The 10,596-nt window shown below is 38.5% G+C and overlaps 2 long non-coding RNA genes across 3 annotated transcripts; both read right to left on the reverse strand.

Moving 5' to 3' along the window:
- Positions 1-839: 839 nt before the first annotated feature.
- LOC121557152 lies at positions 840-1,954 on the reverse strand. 2 transcript variants are annotated; one of them, XR_006660011.1, is made up of 4 exons: positions 1,874-1,954; positions 1,464-1,673; positions 1,034-1,291; positions 842-888 (listed from the first exon to the last, which is right to left on the reverse strand). It is a non-coding gene; the product is annotated as an uncharacterized LOC121557152 (long non-coding RNA). The 2 variants fall into 2 exon arrangements; XR_006660010.1 differs by having other exon boundaries at positions 840-1,291.
- A 76-nt stretch (positions 1,955-2,030) lies between these two features.
- On the reverse strand, positions 2,031-6,973 carry LOC123488306. Its single transcript, XR_006660012.1, has 3 exons — positions 6,824-6,973; positions 2,455-2,532; positions 2,031-2,207 (listed from the first exon to the last, which is right to left on the reverse strand). It is a non-coding gene; the product is annotated as an uncharacterized LOC123488306 (long non-coding RNA).
- Between the last annotated feature and the right edge of the window lie 3,623 nt (positions 6,974-10,596).

Below are 10,596 nucleotides of genomic sequence, written 5' to 3' on the forward strand. Positions count from 1 at the left end.
GTATAGTTATAAACTAAGGAGTAATAACACAAAGTATAATGATTAAGATTAGATTGAAACATGTAGTTTTGTATTGAAGTATTGAAGATGAATCTTGACCTGCTACAATGATCATCAGAGCTGTAGAGTTCTTAGATGCTATTTTATTCCGGGCCTCACAGTAGTATTCTCCTCTGTCCTCAGAGCTGATGTTAGTGATATTGTAACTCTGTCCTGATGCTTTTGGTGAGATTACGTTCTTCTTGTACCAGGTGTATTTGTCCACAGGTGGGTTGGCATCACTGCTGCAGGTCAGCCACTGAACTGCCCTCCACTATTTCGCCAGAGGGACTGACTGACACTGAGCTGTCCTTTGGGCCATCTGGCAGACAATATGTATCAACACATTGTTCATACATATTGCTTTACATGAGGAGCATCATGGAACTTACACTTATGATTGAAATAATTGAAATATTAATATAAATATGTGTAACTTAGAAAATAATGTAACAATACAGTGTTTGTGTAGTACCAGAGTAGTGAGATGAGTACAATCATGGAACTTGGACATAGATTGAAATAATAGATAGATAGAATAGATAAGAGAAGATGTTACTAAAAGAATACAACTGGAGATGGATCACACATACTCACATCTGACAGTGAGAGTCTCTTCAGGAGAGGGGAGATCCTCATGGCCTTCTACAGCACAGGAGTATCTGCCTGCATCCTCACTGCTGACTGGGTTTAGGAACAGACTGTTAGATTGGTTGGTTACATGTCCGTTCTTGTACCAGATGTAGGTGGGGTTGGGGTTGTCACTCAGAGTACAGGTGGTGGTGCTTCAGGTCAGTGTCACCTTCTGTCCCTCTGTCACAGTGGCAGGAGTCACCTTCACCTGCAGACCTAAATGAAAGGGGATTAAAACACATATCATGAAGTAATAGTTTGCAGTATTGATAAGATGTGACATGCAGTGTTACCTGTGACAGTCTGAGATGTTCCAGGGAAGGTGGGCTCCCAGTTTGTCTGATCTGTTATGACTCTTAACTTATACTCAGCTGAATCCTCCTCTCTCAGGTCTGTGATTCTCAGGGTGGAGTCACTCTGCATATTTCTCAGGGACTCCACACGACCTCCATATCCCGGGCTCAGGATTTGTGGCGCCTCATCAAGTTTTCCTTTTGTATACCAGTTTGTTTCGGAGACTGTATGACCACTGGGATATGTATAAGAGCAGGTGACCCCTTCAAGGTACAGATACTCTGATGGGTGTAAGTCACGTGGAAATAACTGTGACCCCCAACATCTGAAACACAAGTACATTTTTCAAATGGAGTACATATTTTCAACTGTCAACATCCATTAATCGAAATGAAATAGCAGCCCTATTTCATGTCTGTTTCACTGCACATCAACACTGACCAATGATGTATTGGATGATTTTGTAAGACTTTAAAAAGTGTATTAGTCACACTCACACACTGCAGGAGAATTGATGCCTTTTACAGCACAGTAGAAGCTGTCTTCAGTTTTTAAGTAGACTGAGTATGAGAGGGAGGAGTCCTCTTGTACAATCTTACTGTTCCTGTACTAGATGTAGGTGGGGTTGGGGTTGTCAGTCAGAGTACAGGTGGTGCTACAGGTCAGTGTCGTTGACCACCATGTAGTGGTCACCTTCACCTGCAGGTCTGGAGTAGATAACAACATTAAATACCTCAATTACCTGTTGTCTAGTTCAAATGAGGCAGGAGTGGACGTTCTCAAATCATCAATTCAGACATTCCTATTTTACGCATACTTTCATATTATTTATATTATTTAAATACAAATTAAGACAATTTTCCAGAACCAATTAAACAGATCAGCACTATATATAACATCACTGTACCTGTAACAGACAAAGTGACTCCAGGATCCCTTCGGTCTGATCTGTAATAAATCTGAACTTGTACGTAGTGGAGTCACTCTCTCTCTCAGGTCTGTGATTGTCAGGGGTGTGGCCATTCTTCTTATCTCTATGGTACGTCACACGACCTTTGTATACTGGGTCATCACTCAGACTCACATAATTCTCCACAGCAACAATTTTGGTGAACCAGAAGGTTGTTGTGACTTTATACCAACTGGGATATGTGTAAGAGCAGGACAGTTCCACTGATGACCCCTTCAAGGTACAAATACTGTGGTGTTAGTCACACTCCAGCCATTCTGCCCCAGTACAGCTGAAACACAGTTAGACATCACAAGGACATTACATTAACTTCGATGTCCTTTGACTCACACTAACACTTTGTTCCCGTAGTAGCTGAGTTGAGACATAGATACTCTTTGGTTGAGTGTGAATGGAAACCGTTTAAAGTGAAGCGGACACGCCAAATGTGTCACTAGTAGAACATGAAAATGTTTTGCTTTTAGAAATATCTGTAGATTGACAAACCAGGCAACTAAAAGATACGAATGAGACCATACCTGCTACAGACCAGAGAAAGACCACCAACACACTTCCTGCTGTTCTCAAGGCCATTGTTGCATCTCCCACCCTGCAGTCTTAGAAACATAAACAACAGCTCACTCTATAGCTGGTGAATAACTACACCTGATACATTGAAGTATAAACTGGAAATGGGGTACAGGGCCTCATTACTGAAAATGAACCAGGCTCATATTGTGTTGAGTTGTATTGTGCTATATGGTTGTCTATGTGATTACTGTCTGTCTGTTAGTCTATTGCACTATATATGTATGTATGTATGTATGTACAGTTGAAGTTGGAAGTTTACATACCCCTTAGCCAAATACATTTAAACTCAGTTTTTCACAATTCCTTACATTTAATCCTAGTAAATATTCCCTGTCTTAGGTCAGTTAGGATCACCACTTTATTTTAATAATGTGAAATGTCAGAATAATAGTAGAGAGAATGATTTATTTCAGGTTTTATTTATTTCATCACATTCACAGTGGGTCAGAAGTTTACATACACTCAATTAGTTTTTTGTAGCATTGCCTTAAAATTGTTTAACTTGGGATAAATGTTTCGGGTAGCCTTCCACAAGCTTCCCACAATAAGTTAGGTGAATTTTGGCCCATTCCTCCTGACAGAGCTGGTGTAACTGAGTCAGGTTTGTAGGCCTCCTTGCTCGCACATGCTTTTTTAGTTCTGCCTACAAATGTTCTATAGGATTGAGGTCAGGGCCTTGTGATGGCCACTCCAATACCTTAACTTTGTTGTCCTTAAGCCATTTTGCCACAACTTTGGAATTATGCTTGGGGTCATTGTCCATTTGGAAGACCCATTTGCAACCAAGCTTTAACTTCCTGATTGATGTCTTGAGATGTTGCTTCAATATATCCACATAATTTTCCTTCCTCATGATGCCATCTATTTTGTGAAGTGCACCAGTCCCTCCTGCAGCAAAGCACCCCCACAGCATGATGCTGCCACCTCTGTGCTTCACGGTTGAAATGGTGTTCTTTGGCTTGCAAGCTTCCCCCTTTTTCCTCCAAACATAATGATGGTCATTATGGCCAATCAGTTCTATTTTTGTTTCATCAGACCAGAGGACATTTCTCCAAAAAGTACTATCTTTGTCCCCATGTGCAGTTGCAAACCGTAGTCTGGCTTTTTTATGGCGGTTTTGGAGCAGTGGCTTCTTCCTTGCTGAGCGGCCTTTCAGGTTATGTCGATATAGGACTCGTTTTACTGTGGATATAGATACTTTTGTACCTGTTTCCTCCAGCATCTTCACAAGGTCCTTTGCTGTTATTCTGGGATTGATTTGCACTTTTCGCACCAAAGTACGTTAATCTCTAGGAGACAGAACGCGTCTCCTTCATGAGCGATATGACGGCTGCGTGGTCCCATGGTGTTTATACTTGCGTACTATTGTTTGTACAGATGAACGTGGTACCTTCAGGTGGTTGGAAATTGCTCCCCAAGGATCAACCAGACTTGTGGAGGTCTACCATTTTTTTCTGAGGTCTTGGCTGATTTATTTTGATTTTCCCAATATGTCAAGCAAAGAGGCACTTAGTTTGAAGGTAGGCCTTGAAATAGCTGCTATCCATATTGTCTAATGTAGCCTGTTGTCCATATATAGTCTAATGTAGACTGTTATCAATATATAGTCTAATGTATTCTGCTATCCATATATAGTCTAATGTAGCATGTTATCCATATGTAGTCCAATGTAGCCTGTTATCCATATATAGTCTAATGTATTCTGTTATCCATATATAGTCTATGGTAGCATGTTACACATATATTGTCTAATGTAGCCTGTTATCCATATATAGTCCAATGTAGCCTGTTATCCATGTATAATCTAATGTAGCCTGTTATCCATATATAGTCTAATGAGGCATGTTATCCATATATAGTCTAATCTAGCCTGCTATACATATATAGTCTAATGTATTCTGCTATCCATATATAGTCTAATGTAGCCTGCTATCCATATATAGTCTAATGTAGCCTGCTATCCATATATAGTTAAATGTAGCCTGTTATCTACATATAATCTAATTTAGCCTGCTATCCATATATAGTCGAATGTAGCCTGTTATCCATAGATAGTCTAATGTAGCCTGTTATCTATATATAGTCTAATGTAGCCCGTTATCCATGTAGTCTAATGTAGCCTGTTATCCATATATAGTCAAAGGTAGCATGTTATCAATATATAGCCAAATGTAGCCTGTTATCTATATAAAGTCTAATGTAGCCTACTATCCATATATAGTCGAATGTAGCCTGTTATCCATATATAGTCTAATGTAGCCTGTTATCTATGTATAGTCTAATGTAACCTCTTCTCAATATAGTCTAATGTAACCTGTTATCCATATATAGTCTATTGTAGCCTGTTATCCATATATAGTCTATTGTAGCCTGTTATCCATATCTAGTCTAATGTAGCCTTTTATCCATATATAGTCTAATGTAGCATGTTATCCATTTATAGTCTAATGTAGCCTGTTATCCATATATAGTCTAATGTAGCCTGTTATCCATATATAATCTAATGCAGCCTGTTATCCATATATTGTCAAATGTAGCCTGCTATTTATGTATAGTCTAATGTAGCATGTTATCCATATATAGTCTAATGTAGCCTGTTATCTATACATAGTATAATGTAGCCTGTTATCCATATATAGTCTAATGTATCCTGTTATCCATATATAGTCTATTGTAGCCTGTTATCCATATCTAGTCTAATGTTGCCTTTTATCCATATATAGTCTAATGTAGCCTGTTATCCATTTATAGTCTATTGTAGCCTGTTATCTATGTATAGTCTAATGTAGCCTGTTATCGATATATAGTCTAATGTAGCCTGTTATCTCTATATAGTCTAATGTAGCCTGTTATCCATGTGGTCTAATGTAGCCTGTTATCCACATATAGTCAAAGGTATCCTGTTATCCATAAATAGTCAAAGGTAGCCTGTTATCCATATATAGTCTAATGTAGCCTGTTATCCATATATAGTCTAATGTATTCTGTTATCCATATATAGTCTAATGTAGCATGTTATTCATATATAGTCTAATGTAGCATGTTATCTATATATAGTCTAATGTAGCCTGTTTTCCATATATAATCTAATGTAGCCTGTTATCCATATAGTCTAATGTAGCCTGTTATCCATATATAGTCAAAGGTAGCCTGTTATCTATATATAGTCTAATGTAGCCTGTTATATATATATAGTCTAATGTAGCCTGTTATCCATATATATTCTAATGTAGCCTGTTATCCATATAGTCTAATGTAGCCTGTTATCCATATATAGTCAAAGGTTGCCTGTTATCTATATATAGTCTAATGTAGCCTGTTATCTATATATAGTCTAATGTAGCCTGATATCCATATATAGTCTAATGTAATCTGTTATCCAAATATATAGTCTAATGTAGCATGTTATCTATATATAATGTAATGTAGCCTGTCGTCCAGATACTGTAATGTGAATATAAACTGCATATATTGTCAATATAAAGAAGTATAGAATTATATATTATAACTATTAACTAGTAATTTTTAGGATCTCTGTTTAAAGAACTCTGATTGGTCTATCTAGGACAGGAAGTTAGGACAGGAAAATGACGCTTAGTGTGATCTAAACCAACAAAACCACAACCCACCATCACTGTGTCTCATGTTAATACTACTCCTAAACACAACCCACCATCACTGTGTCTCATGTTAATACTACTCCTAAACACAACCCACCATCACTGTGTCTCATGTTAATACTACTCCTAAACACAACCCACCATCACTGTGTCTCATGTTAATACTACTCCTAAACACAACCCACCATCACTGTGTCTCATGTTAATACTACTCCTAAACACAACCCACCATCACTGTGTATCAGGTTAATACTACTCCTAAACACAACCCACCATCACTGTGTCTCATGTTAATACTACTCCTAAACACAACCCACCATCACTGTGTTTCATGTTAATACTACTCCTAAACACAACCCACCATCACTGTGTCTCATGTTAATACTACTCCTAAACACAACCCACCATCACTGTGTCTCATGTTAATACTACTCCTAAACACAACCCACCATCACTGTGTCTCATGTTAATACTACTCCTAAACACAACCCACCATCACTGTATCTCAGGTTAATTCTGCCCATAAACTCATCATTCTTACTCTTACTGTTACTCATAATTCAGGCCATTTTCTAAAAAGTCCCCACTATATTATATTCTTCTCATCACCATGCCCATAACAGAGGAATATGGTTCATGGATACAGACATATAACAATAAAATATACATATTTTAAGATATTGTCAAGCATACTTACAGAGTGAAGGGGAGAGAGGTCTTGTGATGAACTTTCTGGCAGTCTAAGGAAACAGACACTGACTGTGAGGTTTTAGGTCTGTGGTTGACACAACTTTGAAGTAGTGAGAGACCATAGAGTTGGATAAAAGACACACTAGCTACAAAGACTGTTTAAGCATTGACATGACATTGTATGCATCCTTTCAGTATGTTTATCGACTGTCATTATACTCTTGGAGGTTGAACAAGAAGAAATTGACAACTTTAAAATGGAGATAGCCCTCAAATGAGCTGCCGATGTTGTAACAGAAGCCAGCATGAAAAGATGCCAAGCTGTGCCCTCTATCCAACTCTATGTCAGGGACCAAGACGCTGATTCAGAGATGGCTTGCTTCCTCATTCACAGAGGCTGTATTCAAGAGCATCGAAACTGTGACGTGTCATGGGTAAATTGTGACTGACTGACTGATCTACAAATCACCTTGCATGATAAATAACTACTTCATATTATTTGTAGATCAGTCAGTCTCGACTTTAAAGTCGGCTGCAATGTCGAACGCGGCCACATTTACATGCTTGACAACCAATGATGTCATACGATATTATAATAACTTTCTACAGTACTGTGGAAATATGTTTAACTTCTGTTTCTTTTTTGTTTTATTTTAAGGTAACAGACGACATAGAATGACAGGATAACCTGCAATATTTAAAAGAAAAAACATTAGTATGTATTGTCTTTAGCTTTGAGCTTATTTACAACATGATGCATACATTACACTGAATCACACTTCATCTAAAATAGATAATAATGCATAATTTTACAATAAAACAAGCGTGATTATGGTATTAATATTCCTTCTCATAAATGCCATTGCTCAATAATGTCTGACAGCAATACAAAGTAAATCATTTTAACACATCAAGATAAACTTGGTCCAAGATTGTACACATTAAAAAGCTGTTATCAATGTTATCAATATCAGTCACTGAGAAAAGTACATTAGGTAATTAAAAAATCTGGAAATGTCAAAACCCCATAGAAAAATAGCAGAAGCATAATCTATCCCATTTATCGTCAATATACATAATTATCATTACAAGGAAAGAGAATTCAACTCCACATTTACTCAAAAGTTAAAGCTATGGAAAACATTCTGGATCTGATAGCAATATGATAGTAGGAGAATAGAGGTGTGAGGCCTAGTTTTGGACTCCATCACATTGTAGAAACATCTCAAGTATGATCAATGGAAACAGGATGCACCTGAGCTCCATTTCTAGTCTCATAGCAAAGCGTCTGAATACTTATGTAAATAAGGTATTTCTGTTTTTATTTTTAATACATTTGCAAAAATGACTGAAAACCTGTTTTCACTTTGTCATTATGGGGTATTGTGTGTGTATGTATTTATTATTTTTATTTAATACATTTTAGAATAAGGCTGTAACAAAAATGTGGACAAAGTCAAGGGGTCTGAATACTTTCCGAATGCGCTGTACACTACAAGGTTTTTGTGAAACTTGTTGTGTTCAGGTCTTCTTGGTTCTGGGTTTGTTGTGTTCAGGTCTACTTGGTTCTTGTTTTGTTGTGTTCAGGTCTTCTAGGTTCTGTGTTTGTTGTGTTCAGGTCTTCTTGGTTCTGGGTTTGTTGTGTTCAGGTCATCTTGGTTCTGGGTTTGTTGTGTTCAGGTCTAATTGGTTCTGGGTTTGTTGTGTTCAGGTCTACTTGGTTCTGGGTTTGTTGTGTTCAGGTCTTCTTGGTTCTGTGTTTGTTGTGTTCAGGTGTTCTTGGTTCTGTGTTTGTTGTGTTCAGGTCTTCTGGGTTCTGGGTTTGTTGTGTTCAGGTCTTCTTGGTTCTGGGTTTGTTGTGTTCAGGTCTTCCTGGTTCTGTGTTTGTTGTGTTCAGGTCTTCCTTGTTCTGGGTTTGTTGTGTTCAGGTCTTCCTGGTTCTGGGTTTGTTGTGTTCAGGTCTTCCTGGTTCTGTGTTTGTTGTGTTCAGGTCTTCCTGGTGATGTGTTTGTTGTGTTCAGGTCTTCCTGGTTCTGTGTTTGTTGTGTTCAGTTCTTCCTGGTTCTGGGTTTGTTGTGTTCAGGTCTTCCTGGTTCTGTGTTAGTTGTGTTCAGGTCTTCCTGGTTCTGTGTTTATTGTGTTCAGGTCTTCCTGGTTCTGTGTTTGTTGTGTTCAGGTCTTCCTGGTTCTGGGTTTGTTGTGTTCAGGTCTTCCTGGTTCTGGGTTTGTTGTGTTCAGGTCTTCCTGGTTATGTGTTTGTTGTGTTCAGGTCTTCCTGGTTCTGTGTTTGTTGTGTTCAGGTCTTCTTGGTTCTGGGTTTGTTGTGTTCAGGTCTTCCTGGTTCTGGGTTTGTTGTGTTCAGGTCTTCCTGGTTCTGTGTTTGTTGTGTTCAGGTCTTCCTGGTTCTAGGTTTGTTGTGTTCAGGTCTTCCTGGTTCTGTGTTTGTTGTGTTCAGGTCTTCCTGGTTCTGGGTTTGTTGTGTTCAGGTCTTCCTGGTTCTGGGTTTGTTGTGTTCAGGTCTTCCTGGTTCTGGGTTTGTTGTGTTCAGGTCTTCCTGGTTCTGGGTTTGTTGTGTTCAGGTCTTCCTGGTTCTGTGTTTGTTGTGTTCAGGTCTTCCTGGTTCTGTGTTTGTTGTGTTCAGGTCTTCCTGGTTCTGGGTTTGTTGTGTTCAGGTCTTCCTGGTTCTGGGTTTGTTGACTGTACTGTAGAGAACATAGGAGTCCTCCTCAGCTGCTTGTGCTGCGGGTCTGAAGAGAGAAACAAAAATGAAACAAAAGTTGTGTTCCAAATGGTGGCACCCTATACCCGTTATAAAGCACTATCTTTCACCAGGGCCTATGGGCTCAGGATAAAATTAGTGCACTAAATAGGAAATAGGGTGCCATTTGGAACTCATCCGAACTGTTCATCAAAACCATCATCACATCACTCCCTCATTATAGACATGTCATAATAATTGTCTTGAGATGTCCAGAGTGCTACACTTAAAAAATAAACAACATAAAAATATGAATTTTCACTCACCTGAACCACATGAGTCCAGAGAGACAGAGGATGAGAACCAGAACAACCACTATGATTCCAACAGCTGTAGTCATAACTGAGGTTTGTTTCCCTATAATATAATATGGATGTTGTGAGTACATGGCATGATATAATAAACTAAAAATAAACTGAAATACAGGACATTAATGCAATACTTGTTAAGGGATCTTATAACACAATGTATAGATATAAACTAAGGAGTAATAATCCAAAGTATAATGATTAAGATTAAATTTAAACGTAGTTTTTATTGAAGTATTGAAGATGAATCTTGACCTGCTACGGTGATCATCAGAGCTTTAGAGTTGCAAGATGCTATTGTATTCTCAGCCTCACAGTAGTATTCTCCACTTTCCTCATAGCTGAAGTTGAGGATGTTGTAAGTCTGTCCTGATGCTTTTGGTGAGGTTTTGTTCTTCTTGTACCAGGTGTATTTGTCCACAGGTGGGTTGGCATCACTGCTGCAGGTCAGAGTCACTGAACTGCCCTCCACTATTTCACCAGAGGGACTGGCTGACACTGAGGTGTTCTTTGGGCCATCTGGTGTTGAAGGTGACAGAAAATAATCAACTCACATAACATGGAAGGTACCAAGAGATCATGTGCATGATTCTCTGATCAAAAGAGGAGATGGTTCGGTGAACTTACACTGAACGTCCACAAACACAGAAGAGTTGAGACGTCCATATTTATTCCGGGCCTCACAGTAGTATTCTCCACTTTCCTCAGAGCTGA

This window comes from Coregonus clupeaformis, unplaced genomic scaffold, assembly GCF_020615455.1.
Source record: "Coregonus clupeaformis isolate EN_2021a unplaced genomic scaffold, ASM2061545v1 scaf2143, whole genome shotgun sequence".
NCBI classification, from domain to species: Eukaryota; Metazoa; Chordata; class Actinopteri; order Salmoniformes; family Salmonidae; genus Coregonus; species Coregonus clupeaformis.